We start from the raw sequence: 15,093 nt of genomic DNA, 5'->3' as shown, positions 1-15,093 counted from the left end.
CTTCTTTGGGAATACATAGTTCCCTAATAACTTTGAGAAAAGAACTCAACTTTAAACTCTTTACTTTACTTGAACTCTTGGCTTGATGTGAAACTCTTAACTTTTGACTTGACTTGAAACTCAATACTTAACTTGGAACTTGAGCCTTAGAATGAAGTTAAAACGTTCAATGAAGACTCTTGGAAAACCTTAAAGACTTGCTTTGACTTACTTACTTCTAAGCTTGATTTCACTTGACTTGGAAACTAACTTCACTTGAATTGGAAACTAACTTCACTTGAATTGAAGCTTTACTTGACTTTTAGAAGTACCTTGGAGTGTTGGAAACAACTAGGAAACATAGGTATAATACCTAGGAACATGTATGAAAAAAATGGTGAATGAAAGGGAAGGATTGGTGTCCTTGGCACTAGGAGAGGTGCGACAGCCCAGCCCCTTTTTCCCCAAAAATTCGACTTTTTCCCCTTGTTTCTTTCCAATTCTAAACCCTCTCAACCTCAAGGTTTCAGCAGCAACACTTAGAATCATAAAGACCCTTATTATACAATAGATTCAACTCAAAAATCACAGCCGGAAATCTGTACTAAACCAGCAAGAACTTCAACACAACACCACTACAACTTCAACAACCAATAAATCTTCTCTTGGAATTAAAAACGAGTTGGTGTGTGGGGGTATGAACCAACCAACACTAAGGATCATCAATATCTCAACATACAATAGATCACAACTCAAATACACAGCCCAATCCTGTCCCACAACCAACAATAACTTCAACAACACAACTAACAACATCAACAACAACTAACAACTTCAACAACAAATCCTATGTTTTCTCAAACCATAAACATGAGCTTGGTGAGTGGGGGAAAGGATCAACCCACACAAAGAACTCACATATCTTGATAGGGATCACCCCCGACGAAAATCCACAATGATCTTGACGAATCTTGTTGATCTCCTCTTTCTTCTCTTCTTCTTCTCTTCTTCACTCTCAAGAACCCTAACTCTTTCTCTTTCAAAAATGGGACAAAATGATCCAAAGATCAGCCTAATACAACAATATAACCTCAAAAGAAATGATTTGTGAAAAGACTAAAATGCCCTTAAATTTCCGGACGGACTCCTTGCCAACTGCCCCAACTTTCAAAGGGCATAACTCGCTCATACGAACTCGGAATTGAGCAAACTCGGTGGCGTTGGAAAGATCATTCCACAAGCTTCGAAACCATAACTGGAACTACTCCTAAATCATCCTGAGCTAGTAGTTACGACTGCTCAAAGTTGGCCAAAAATCACTGATTTCCACACTTGGCCAAATTTCCAGATTTTTGAACTTAGCCAAATTTCCAGATTTTAAATTTTGCCAAAAATGACTATTTCCAAATTCAAGCTTCTTCATATTCATTTTAAATTGTCGGATGTTACATAAATTTTAAACGATTCATATACATTCACATATTTTCACATTTGTTGTGCGTATTTAATAAAAAAAAAACTCAAAACATTATAAAATAATATATTTTAAAGTTAGAAGATCTTGTTAGCTTGATAATACATTCATGACATATATAATATTTTAATTTAAATACATATACCTAATATATATATATATATATTAATGAAAATATTTATCTCATAAAAATTAGTTATTAAATAAATAATAAAAATTAAGCTAATACAATCTTCAACTGACATTATTACAAGTCATATGAATTTCTCTTCGTCTAAAATACTCAAATTTTAAGAAATAGTAAATAAGTAAAACAAAAAAGGGCATTGTTTATATAATAATAACTATTTTTGAAGCAAACTTCCTGACAACCTAAATCACATAAGTAGAATTGATAAATAAAGTTATTCTTTTGTCTTGAGCATCAAAAACATAAATCGTGACAATTATCTAACTCTTAAGAAGTCTAATAATTTTGGAAAAAGTTATTTAGAAGAATATATCTATATCACAAGAAAAAGTGTTAACAAAAATAAAATAAAATTCAGACTACATCATGTTAACTTCATATATTGAAACATTACATACTAATGTATATATTAAGTAAAAAATAATAATTATTATATCATCAAAATTATTTTCCTCAAGTACTTGAGATTATGGAATATACAATCTTAGGATAGAACGATTTACTTCATCAGAATAGCGGTACCTCATATTCCGCTAAACTTCGAACTCACTCAACGTCAAATAAATCACATGAAATTTATTAAAATGCAAGAAGAAGAAGAGTAGAAGATTAAAAAAAACTGTGGTTGAAAAATGAGAGGAAACCTCTCTATTTATAGTCAACAAAAGGATAGTATGAACAAGTATTTTTTTGTGTCTTATCTAGAAAGTCATGACCTTTCCGAGAAGTCACAACTCTTTGGAAAAGTCACAACTTATTGAAAAAGTCACAACTCTCGGGAAAAGTCACAACTCATCGAAAAATCACAAACCTTTGAAAAAAGTCACAACTTGTCGAAAAAGTGTCGAAAAACTCACAACCTAAATTAGGAATATTATATTAATTTAACATTCAAGTTAGGAATTCATGCTTTTAAAGTAATATAAATATATTAATCACTTACGGTAATTAAGTAATGTATTAACCTTGTACAAAAATATATAAAAAGTGTTTATACACGCTTTTACAATTATACAAACTTATTCAAAGACTGAGTTTTCGTCTCCTACGATAACTTCATTTGATGGGTACGTAGTTGACATTTTAAATTAAAAAGGAATTTTAAAAAAATATATATAATGTCCAACACAAATGTTGCACCCACGCGGCCATACTTTTTAGTTAAATCGTAAAGCAAATTAACTTTTTACAGTGTTGATTGAAAATATAATTAAATAATAAAAAATATACTTATCCCAAAGCCCCGTTATCAATTTGTCAAAGCCAACAACAATTTTTTTTAACATGGATATCTAACTCTAAACATAAAAAAAACTAAACACAAATTAAAGGAATTATTTTACATTCATTCCTTAACTACTTCAAATCAGACCATTCATTATCCAGCTCATTTGACATGTCAGCAACTTTTGACACGTCATCAAATTAGTTAGTTCAAGTTTATGGCGGTTTTAATTTGTTAATCAGTTAGATTAATTTTCAATAGTGCTCTATATAAATAGTCCTTCCCGCTCAACTTTTTCAGTTCCATTTCACCTTCTCAATATCTCTCTGCTTTCTCGGAAAATGAATCTTCCAATTCCAGGTTCTTCATCTTCATTTTCGTCTTCTTCTTCTTCTTCTTTGTTTTTCTTCTGAAGCTCTTGATTTTCTGGTGTAAAATTGGATGATTTTGAAATGCCCCAAAATGAAAAAGTGTGTAAATTGGAATGCCCTAATGGTGACTGTTATCTTTGATTTTCTCCTATTGCTATCAAATTCCTTATGGGAGATCCATATTGAAATGTTAAATGCTATGAATGTGTAATTTTCGAATTAAATTGATAATTGTTCTTGTTTTACTGAAGGCGAAAGGGGTGAAGATATGTATTCGGATCGAAGACACAGTGTCCGTTTGTGGAAATATAAACGTGACAGAGTACAAAGGCTAAGAGGATCAGTTTTGAAATGGGAGACACTGGAAGAAGAAATGGATGAAGTCATTCTTAAGAATTATGCAGATAATTCTGATTACATCTCGCTTGCTGAAACTGCTGAGCCACCATCAGATTTGATCTTGCCACTGTTGAGGTACCAAAAGGAGTGGTTGGCTTGGTCAATAAAGCAAGAAGAATCTACATTTAAGGGGGGTATTCTTGCTGATGAAATGGGAATGGGGAAGACGGTTCAAGCCATAGCACTTGTGCTTGCTCAACGCGAATTAAAGAAAGGTTCCAGTATATTGTCGTCTTCACCGAGTACTTCCCAGGAACTCCCAACAGTAAAAGGAACTCTTGTTGTATGTCCTGTGATTGGAGCTTTGCAATGGTTTCGAGAGATTGAACGTTGCACCACTAAAGACAGCAACAAAACTCTTCTTTATCATGGCACCAACAGGGGGAAATTTACGTACAACCTGGAGGAATATGATTTTGTCATTACTACGTACTCCACTATCCAGGCTGACTATAGGCCGAAAAAATCAAAGCAGAACAGCAAGAACTCAAAATTGTGTGACGCTGGTTCTATTTGATAATTCAGTCAGTGTTGGTGAAAATGTGTCCAGGAGGAAGTCAGTTCTGCATTCGGTGAAGTGGGATTGTATCATTTTGGATGAGGCAAGTCATACGTTCACAGATTCATGCATTAGGTTGTTGTTTTCTTCAATTGGCATTCTCTATTTTGTAGTATCGGAGGTTTGAAAACATTCTTGGTTCATTTGCTGTTTATACAACCTTTTTCTTATAAATACCAGTTTTTCAAGTCATGTTATTAGAGTTGTAAATGTGGAGATTGGTATGGTGAACTTTTACTGAGCTAATGATTATGAAGAAACCTATGCCGTTAACTGGAATCTTGTGGTGATTACGAAGAAACCTATACAGTTAACTGCTGAATAATGTAGGTGTAAATATGTCCATGATGTTTCAGCTATTAAAACTCAGCAAAATGTAAGAGCACCGAATTTATCTCTGTCCTAAAGTTCTTTGCTTTGCTTAACTGCTCATCATGTGAAATTCATCTTCAATTCTGTTGATCACTATTTTCTATCTTCATGGTGAACAATGCTGCATGTAGTTTGTGCCTTGTCTAGCTTCACCACTTTGGTGGTAACACATGAACTAGCTGCTGAGAGGTCATATGAACTACTAAATTTCATATGACACAAGATCTTTTATCTGCAATGTTCTTAACTGATTAAACTTTTGTGGCATAGGCTCATCATATCAAATCTGTAAGCACCCCCACCACAAAAGCGGTTCTTGCGTTAGAATCTTTTTATAAGTGGGCCTTAACCGGTACACCCCTGCAAAACCACATCGGAGAATTGTACTCACTTGTAAGTTAATTTCTGCTGATTTACTACATTTTCTTTACTTTTTATAGTTCTGAGGTTAATTATATTCTTTACACTTCTATACAGGTTCGTTTCTTACAAGTTACTCCTTATGCTTGTTACTTTTGCGAATATTGTAATTGCAGCGGACTTGATTTTTGGTAGACACAAAGATTCTTTTTCTAAATCCTTGTTCCTATCCCTTAGCATGAAAGACACAATGGCTCAAAATCTATTTTACTTTATATTGTTATACTTTTGCTTCTCAAACAATGTTACTTATGAAATGTCTTGTGCTATCTGTTCTTTGATAAATTCTACAGCTTCTCTGATGAATGCCCACAGTGCCGTCCCGGGCCTTACCGACATGCACGCCACTTCCTCTGGTGGAAGAAAGTAAGTTAACAATTAATGATATACATATTTTTGAGGCTTCATCTTATTGCTGACATAGTAAAGTTGAAACATCTTCTTTTTTTCTTTTTTCTAGTATATTGAAAACCCTTTAGCGAATACGCGGTACATGTACGAGAGGATCCATGGAGATGCTATGGTTTTGTTGAAGCACAAAATTCTGAAAAGCCTAATGCTAAGACGTACCAAAAAGGAAAGAGTTGCTGACCTTTCACTTCCCACAAAGACTGTAAGTTCTGTCTTGCAGTAGTGTCATGTGCTTCAATTTCGATAAAAATCTTCTATTATTGGTTACTATTTTTGGGTTCAGGTTATTATGAGAAAAGATTCTTTGGATGTGAATGAATTTAACTACTACAAGTCATTGCACAATAGAAGTCGAGAGCAGTTCGATAGGTATTTTTCAAACTCGAGCTCTTATTCCTTGCAAGTCCACTTTCTTGGCTCCAGCTGCACCAATTTGCTGGCTCATTTTTTTCTAGTTTTTTTTGCTGTGTATCCCGTTCTCTTGCTTATGCATGGATTACTTGCATTAAATCTGTTTCCTATAATTGCTTGTTCTTAAGTAGTTATTGAACATATTGGGTTAGTATCTTGGTTTTTAAATTAAGATCTTATACATCTTTTTCTTCCCATAAAATTCTTAATCATTAGTGCCATTACCTGCCAAAAAGTAAGGGAGCAAGGATATTTTTATTTATAACTGTATCCACATTTTGTATTTTGGTGCAGATATGTCGAGGATGGAACTCTGATGAATAACTATGGTCACATTTTTGCTATGATCACACGCCTACGGCAGGTACCAACATTCCTACTCCTCATTCTTTTTCTTACAACATTCCTACTCATGACCTTCATGATTTGGTCACACAATCTCTATCCAATTTTCTTTTCTTGCAAAAATTCATTTTCTGCTCTTTTCCATAGTCCTTTTTAATTGACAATACATTTCTTATGTGTGCATAGATAAGAATATTCTGGAACTTCTTCTTGTATCTTCTGTTTCATGTTGCTTTTCTGCTGTAATTTTTGTATAAACATTTCTCGGTATAAGCTTATCACTATGATATTACATTATTTTTCCGACTGGGGGGTTAGATGTGTAGTTGGAAGATAATAATGGATAGTTAATTCAATTTGTCAAGGGGTTTATAAAAAATAGTTGTTTGTCAAAAATTTGGTCAGGAAATTATGGGACCACAGGTATCATTTTTTCACTGCTCAAATATGTAAAATTGGTGTAAAGATTGGACTATGGAAGACTTATTTGATGTGCATTCCAGATTACTTATTTGATGTGCATTACCAGATGACTGCTAAAGGTTATTAAACATAGTTGTTTGCTTAAACTATTTTCTCATGTCAAAGCTAATGTTTTGTACTAACCTTTTCTCAGTGAACTTAATTTTGAAGTGTCTGCTTCTAGTTTTCTTGTCCTTCTATTATATGAGCGCAAATACAAACACTGGCCTTTCTTTTGCTTCGTCTGAACTATGGGTCATCAGCCAAATTTGATTGCAGAAAATGTCTGACCAGTATAATGTCTTTCTTTAATCGGCAGGCAGCTGATCATCGTTACCTTGTGATGTACTCTAGAAAAGAGTTGGCTCGTGGCAATAAAGAGGCTGGAGATGTTGAAAAATTATGCGACCTATGTCATGATGCAGTGGAAGATCCAGTAGTGAGTTTGCGCACCTCTACCCACTCCCTCCTCCAAAACCAAGAAATACTAAAAGAAAGAAGAAAAGGAAAGAAACAAATCCAGAAACTTCAAGCACCTTTCAATTGCTCATTGTCAATTTGATAGCTCTCTCCTTTTTGCATTTATTAAATTATTTTTATGTTAGCCATTCAAGGTCCAAGAATTTCAAGCACCTTCAAGTACTTCTAAATTAGACAGAGTCTTCTTTGAACTGTGCATCTCTTTTTGATTGTTTCAGGTTACTTCTTGCAGGCACGTGTTTTGCAAGGCATGTTTGATAGGCTTAGCTGAAAATGTGGAGAAAATGCCATGCCCTTCATGTACCGAACTCCTCACATTTGACTTCACTACAAATAATGATAAGGGAGATTCTAATTATAAACCTACTGTCAAAGGGTTTAGGTCCTCAAGTATATTGAACGGAATTCAGCTTGATAAATTCCAAACGAGCACTAAAATAGATGCTTTGGTATGCAATTGCATTCTACACTATCATCATATTCTCCTCGGTTTGCTTTTCTTCTTTGCCTTATGGATTTCTTTCCTTTTTACAAAGTGAGCAAGCGATGTCATGTCACATCATCATATACAGACGCTAAACCATAAATTATTGTGATTCTCAGGTTTATTCCATTAATAGATTCAGAACTAAGATAATGTTCTAACCCAAGGGGTGTGAGCTCATGATCTTGTATCTTCACCATGTTCTATTGCATTGAAGAAAATCAAACTGCTTATAAAACTAGTTGTGTCCCACACAGTGGAACAAGTATTGAAGAATCTCAGTCTTGTTAATTTGATTGACGTTGCCCTTAACTCTTTGATTCTTCTACTTGTGAATAATATTGCTAAATACATTCTTGATGCTCACTTTTAATTTTATTGAATGTAGAGGGAAGAAATTAAGTTCATGGTTGAAAGGGACGGTTCTGCAAAAGGAATAGTTTTTAGCCAGTTCACATCGTTTTTGGATCTGATACAGTATTCTCTTAATGTAAGATATAATGGTACTTTCTACTTCCCATTCCATTCCTCCTTTCAGACTAATTAAAAAGAAGCTTGTATTGTGTGTATTCAGCTGTCGGGCATCAATTGTGTTCAATTAGTTGGATCCATGTCTATTGCCGCAAGAGATGCTGCAGTTAACAAATTCACTGAGGATTCAGATTGCAGGATATTACTTATGAGTTTAAAAGCTGGAGCTGTTGCTCTCAATCTTACAGTTGCATCAAATGTAAGGATCTATTTTCTTTCTCTGGGTACTGCCCTAAATTCTTAAGGCTTGTGCATAGCTAGTGTTTCATTCCTATTATATTTCCTGTTATTTGGTTCGTTTGATGTACCTAACTTCACTTCTCTGCACACTCAAAGAACCAGCTCAAGATACTATTATGACTCGTATTTATCTGTTGAATAAGCACACGACACATTTCATGTTAGGTGGCTCATCTCTTGATCCTTTCTAGGTTTTCTTAATGGATCCTTGGTGGAATCCTGTGGTGGAGCAGCAAGCCCAAGATAGAATCCATCGAATAGGGCAATATAAACCTGTCTGGTGTGTTTTGCCTTTCTTGTACTTTCGAGGCCATTGAATGGAGCTTATTATTTTCTTCTAATTTGTAGGATTGTGAGATTTGTGATAGAGAAGACAATTGAAGAGAACATCATAGAGTTGCAAGAGAAGAAGAAATTACTTTTTGAAGGGTAAGTGTCTTTACCTTACAGTCGTCACATAGTTGCATGTGTTGTGACAAAAATAACGCATTTTGATGATTTTCCTTGCAAATTATTATTATCAATCTTTTTATTAGATTACTTCTTTCCTCCCACCTTCCCGTCCTCCGCTCTTTCTGTTCCCCCTAACTGTTTGTTTTTCCTCTGATTGCAGGACAGTCGGTGGTTCTTCAGAGGCCTTAGGAAAACTAACAATGGAGGACTTGTCAAACGTGCTTCATCGTCACTTTTGATATGTTCTATTCCTTATGTTTAATTCCCTGCGAAATTCTGTACTGTGTTCTGACGTTTGCCCTTAGGCTGTATGGTGTTTGATCTGTCCAAAGAGTGTTTCTTTAGCTTCATCAATTGTTAAATTGTTCTTATTGCTTCCTTCATTTTAACTTCCTTTGCATGACATAAAGTGCATCAGAATTCATATAGCACAGAGAGAGTAAAGAATTCAGCTGCATTAGTAAAGAATATTAAGAAAAAGGAACTAATTTTAGTACCTTTACTATAGCACCACACTTTAAACTATTGTTTCTTATTCGCATCAACCACACTTTCAAACTAATACCAGAGAAAGTTGTTCGGAAGGTAAACACTCCTAAGGTTATGAGTTCGAGAAAAGGCCATTTCAAGAAATCTATCAACAAAAATATTAGATTACTATTTAAGTCTAAATGCATTTTAATTCTACCTTTTTTCTCAGTATTCCATTCGTGCAAGAACAATTGAGAAAAGGCCAATTATTAAACAAAATGCAATATAGAAGGAACTCAAAGTATTACAATTCAAAGTCTAAACTCTCTCGAATATTGGGTGGGTTAACCGAGAAAGAGATCCGGACAAACCTTCCAAAAAGCATAATAGAAATTAACCACAATGTCATCTTTATGGAAGACTGCTCTACCCATAAGACCATCTACAAGTGCTTTCATTATGAATCAATTGATCACATATAATTAGATTAGGCAAACTTAGGAAGTGATCTGAATCGCTATCGTATCATTGATATGATACAGACTTATTTGTGGAATACGTGAAGTATTTAGCCAAAACCTCAATAAATTAGTTGTTAGCTTATTATCCCCAAAACACTACATGACTAACATGAAAGAGGTTCTAGCCAAAACCTCAATAAATTAGTTGTTAGCTTATTATCCCCAAAACACTACATGACTAACATGAAAGAGGTTCCATTTATAGAACCCCAGCAAAAATCTAGCTCTCATTACTCCAAATCACATCTACCATGGACCATTACACGTATAGAAACAAATAAAAATGACAAAGGTCAGTAACAAATAGATATATTTAAAATTCAAATTTGGCGTTGTACAAAAAAAATCATGTGTAAGCCACTTTTATAACGAGGATATATCAACTCTAAATCGCAAAGTTGAGGAATATTTCATGCCTTGTACCTAAATAAAAATAGAGTATATAAGTTTTTTTTTCCGTAATAGAGTACATAAGTTGAGGAGGTGAGTGCTTTCATGGTGCATTTTTCAAGCTTGTCAAGTTGGGATTAATAAATGATGAGATGTTTTTATAAAATACTACCTCTGTTTCTTTTTATATGTCACATTTTTAGATTTCACTTGCAAATAGAAACTAAGTAAGTTTACAATTCTATCCTAATTTAATATTTTTTTGAAGTCAACTTTTCAATAAATGATAAATAAATTCATCTTTTATTTTTTAATTTGTTTGTTAGATTTCTTTATCAAAATCAAATTTTAGAGTAATGCAATGGTGAAAGTAATTAATCAATGTATGAAGTAACTACAATGAACATTAATTACTTATTAATTTTTCTAGGTTGGTCAAATATCTATTTTCAAGACTAATTAACTATCAAGTTATAATATAAAGAATATTGTAATTTATACATTGATTTTATTAAATGACAAATATTATGGATAAACTTTTTATAGTAAGGATGACATATAAAAAAGAACGATAAGTATAAAAATTTGCTTAAAAGTTACCAAAAGTAGAATTCGGCCAAAAACTAGTTTTTTATTCTAGTCCTATTCCTAACACTCTGTTTGGATTATTGTTACCCATTGTATTGTATTGTATCATTACTACACCTACAATGTTTGTTTTGATTGTTACTTAAAATGTATTGTATTGTATTGTTAAATTTCGTTGTTACGTAACAATGAAACACCCCCATTTTATGGAACAACCAATTTGGTGTGTTTCCATTGTTACTTAATTTCTTTTTCCATTATATCTTTACATAATAATTCATAATACTATTTTACCCTTTACCTTATATTATTTAATTCTAGTCAATGCCATTTACTGTCTTTGGAGCTCGAAAAATTGTTGGAGTTCTCATGAAGTTGTTGAGCATTTGGGATACTCTCTTTCTAGGGGCATAGACATAGAGATTTTATCGAAAGTACTTCTAGTATAAACTCCTTATACATTAGACAGAGTCTTCTTTGAACTGTGCATCTCTTTTGATTGTTGCAGGTTACTTGTTGTAGGCACGTGTTTTGCAGGGCGTGCATGAATTATTTAGCTGAAGGTGTAATGGAAGCGCCATACCCTTCATGTACCAAACCCCTCACATTTGACTTCACTGGAAATAAAGATAAGGGAGATTCTAGTTCTAAACCTACTGTCAAAGGGTTTAGGTCCTCAAGTATATTGAACAAAATTCAGCTTGATAAATTCAAGACAAGCACTAAAATAGAAGCTTTGGTATGCAATTGCATTCATCATATTCTCCTCAGCTTGCTTTTCTTCTTTGTCTTATGGGTTTCTTTCCTTTTCACAAGGAAGGCAAGGGGTGTGAGCTCATGATCTTGTATTTTCTTTCTCTGTGAACCGCTCTAAATTCTTCAGAAATAGCTCATTTTTTACTTTTATTGAATGTAGAAGGAAGAAATTAGCGACATGTTTGAAACGGACGGTTCTGCAAAAGGAATAGTTTTTAGCCAGTTCACATCGTTTTTGGATCTGATAGAGTATTCTCTTAATGTAAGACATAATGGTACTTTCTCCTTCCTACTTTCTCTTCTTTCCAGACTAACAAAAAAGAAGCTTGTGTTGTGTGTATTTAGCTGTGTGGCATCAATTGTGTTCAATTAGTTGGATCCATGTCTATTGCCGCAAGAGATGCTGCACTTAAAAGATTCACTGAGGATGCAAATTGCAAGATATTGCTTATGAGCTTGAAGGCTGGAGGTGTTGCCGTCAATCTTACAGTTGCATCACATGTAAGGATCTATTTTTTTTTCTCTGTGAACCGCTCTAAATTCTTAAGGCTTGTGCATATCTAGTGTTGCATTCTTCCACTCTTCGGGTTCATTTTATTTGGTTCATTTGATATACAATTATGACTTGTATTTATCTGTTGAATAAGCACATGTTATGTGGCTCATCTCTTGATCTTTGCTAGGTTTTCATAATGGATCCTTGGTGGAATCCTGCAGTGGAGCAGCAAGCCCAAGATAGAGTCCATCGAATAGGGCAATATAAACCGGTCAAGTGTGTGTTGTATTTCTTCTGCTTTGGTGACCATTGAATAGAGCTTATTGTTGTTTTCAAATTTGCAGGATTGTGAGATTTGTGATTGAGAATACAATTGAAGAGAGAATCTTAGAGTTACAAGAGAAGAAGAAATTACTTTTTGAAGGGCAAGTGTTTTTTTTATAGTCGTCTACATAGTTGCATATGTGTTCTGACAAAAAATAAGTATTTTGATGATTTTCCCTTGCAAGTTATTGTCAATCTTTTGTTAGATTCCTTCTTTGCTCCCTTCTGCTGCTCATTCTCTAGAAAGCTATTTTTTCCTTAACTGTTCGTTTTTCCTCTGATTGCAGGACAATTGGTGGTTCTTCAGAGGCCTTAGGAAAGCTAACAAACGAGGACTTGATGTCCCTGTTGTATCATCACTTTTGATATTTCTATTTCTTCGGTTTGGCAAACTAATTGACATTTGCATTGTTCAGCTTCTAGGAAAATTCTGTGAAAAGTGTTCTGGCATTTGCTTTTAGGCTGTATGGAGTTTGATCTGTCCAAAGAGTGTTTCTGTTGCTTCTACACCTTCATTAGCATTAGCTTCATCAATTGTTGTTATTGTTTCCTTCCATTTTAACTTCACTTGCATGATAAAAAGTGCATCAGAGTCCATACCCTCAAGGCAAGGTCATGGAAGCATCCTTGCAAAAACATTGGCATATGAAGCTCATGGGCAGAAACAGAATTCTTGTAAAGATAATTAATCATCTGGTTGCCTGAATCACCCTTCAATAAGTGTACTGGGGATGTTATATTACAACATAGGGGATTTTCTTGAACTTGTTTTGTTTCGTTTTGCTTTACTTGTGAATGTATGAATAGGGATGGCAATGGGGCGGGGATGTTGCGAGGCAAACCCGCATAGACCCGTAAACATAGTAACCCGTCCTGCCCCGCCCCACATAGCGAAAAATTATTTTTCAATCCCCCACTGCCCCACATAGACTCGCTCCGCTCCACCCACATGATCTTTTCTTTCTTGATTGAGTTTCACACAACAAATAAAATTCATAAAACTTTTATTTTTTATTTTTCAAGTAAATAAACTTGTAACTGTTCTACTATTTCCTACTGGCATTTAAATATAGAGAGATCATTGTCTCAACTCTCAATCATGTAGTTGGAAATATAAATATTTTTTCTTGTTTCTTGTTTAATAGAAGGGGTTAGTGAATCTGTGGGTCAAGCTTATGTTTCATTTGTTTTCTAAATTTTTTTTGTCAAACACAAAATAATACAATTTCCAGAAAATTATAAGGCTTCATTATAGTGTAGCTAAAGTGTTTCCAGAAAATTATCGTGTAGCTTAAGAGATATAGAAGCCTGGACTAACTGATAAATATTTTTTCAATATTAGAAACTAATTAAGTGAAATTGAGTAGTTGAAATCTTGTAGAACATCTTATTGAGAACTAAATAAATGATTGATATTAATGAAAATATAAAACAAGGTTAAGTTTTGTAAAGGTGAACTCCACCAAAAACTTCAAAAAGAAAGTGGCGAGCATATATTGAGAGGGAGTTGCAATTTCCACAACCCGCCCCGCATCCACACTACATTCCTTAAAAATAGTTTCAACCTACCCCGCACCCGCATAAAACCATACCCGCCCCGCCCCACATAAGGCAAAACCCGCCCCATTGCCATCCCTACTTATGAATTGCTTATAGAAAGTCATTTGGGAGTTCAGAGAATTAGCAAATTTACTCCCTCCATCCTAATTTATGTGCCAACTTTTTGAAATTTGTGGTGTAAAACAAATTTTAGATATTTATGTGGTTATAATTATTTATTAAGTTAAAAGGAAATTTTTAAATTGAATTGTTACTAATTATAAAAAAGTTTAACATATTTTTTTTAGTCCTAGAGTAAAAAGAAAGGAGTTTCACATAGATTGAGATAGAGGATGTAAAGTAAGAAAAATATTTTTCAAAACTTTGTTCTACCACAACATGCAATCTAGACTCGGGTAGGGTCTAGGTTACGAGTCGAGTCTCGTGGTTGGGTGAGGCCTAATTAATTGAGATCTCAGATTGGCAGTCGGGGTCGTGGTTGAGAGTCAAGTCCTTACCTGACTCCCTACCCCAACCCGAGACTTGACTTCTGACCCTAACTTGGGATCTTAATCTTGATTAAGGTTCGGGACTCTACTTCAACTCAAGACTCGCTTTCCAGCCTTGACCCTCGACCCCATCTTACCTCCAAAATCAATTTTCGGCCTTAAACCAATATTTGACTCTCGACCCTGATCCCACCTCGAGACCTAACTATCATCTTCAATCCAACTCCTTACCCTGACCTTGACTCCAATTTCTAAACCCAACCTCGATCTCGACCCGGGTCCAACACCCAACCTCGAACTTGACTACAAAATTATGACTAGTATCCCTGACCTCGACTTGGGACCCAATTACCTAACTCCTACCCCAACCCAGGATTCAACCCCGACACCAAGCTGGGATCCAACTACTTGACATTTACCCTAACCTAACCTGGGATACAACTACCCGAAACCTACCTCGACCCAAGATCCGACCCCGACCCCAACTCAGAGTCCTTATCTATATTGAAAGGTGGAGATTTGGGTCCGGTGTCATAATGTTGTTAAAAGAGATAAACAACTACTCGAATCATATATTAAGAAACCAAGAGAAACTTGATTTTTTTTATTGCTTGCAGAAAACAAGGACTTCATGAAATAGTACTTGAAAAGCAACAAATCCAAAGAAGAAAATAGAACACTAGTTTAGCCCCA

General features: G+C 34.6%; 1 pseudogene; it reads left to right on the top strand.

The window, feature by feature from the left end:
* The window catches only part of LOC125810490 (ATP-dependent helicase rhp16-like), a 43,302-nt pseudogene that overhangs the window by 16,680 nt on the left and 11,529 nt on the right, over nt 1–15,093 (top strand).

This window comes from Solanum verrucosum, unplaced genomic scaffold (genome assembly GCF_900185275.1).
Source record: "Solanum verrucosum unplaced genomic scaffold, falcon-dt-bn FXZP01000118.1, whole genome shotgun sequence".
In the NCBI taxonomy this organism is placed as follows: domain Eukaryota; kingdom Viridiplantae; phylum Streptophyta; class Magnoliopsida; order Solanales; family Solanaceae; genus Solanum; species Solanum verrucosum.
Note: the sequence above shows the minus strand (reverse complement) of the source record. Positions and strands in the feature narration are given on the sequence as shown.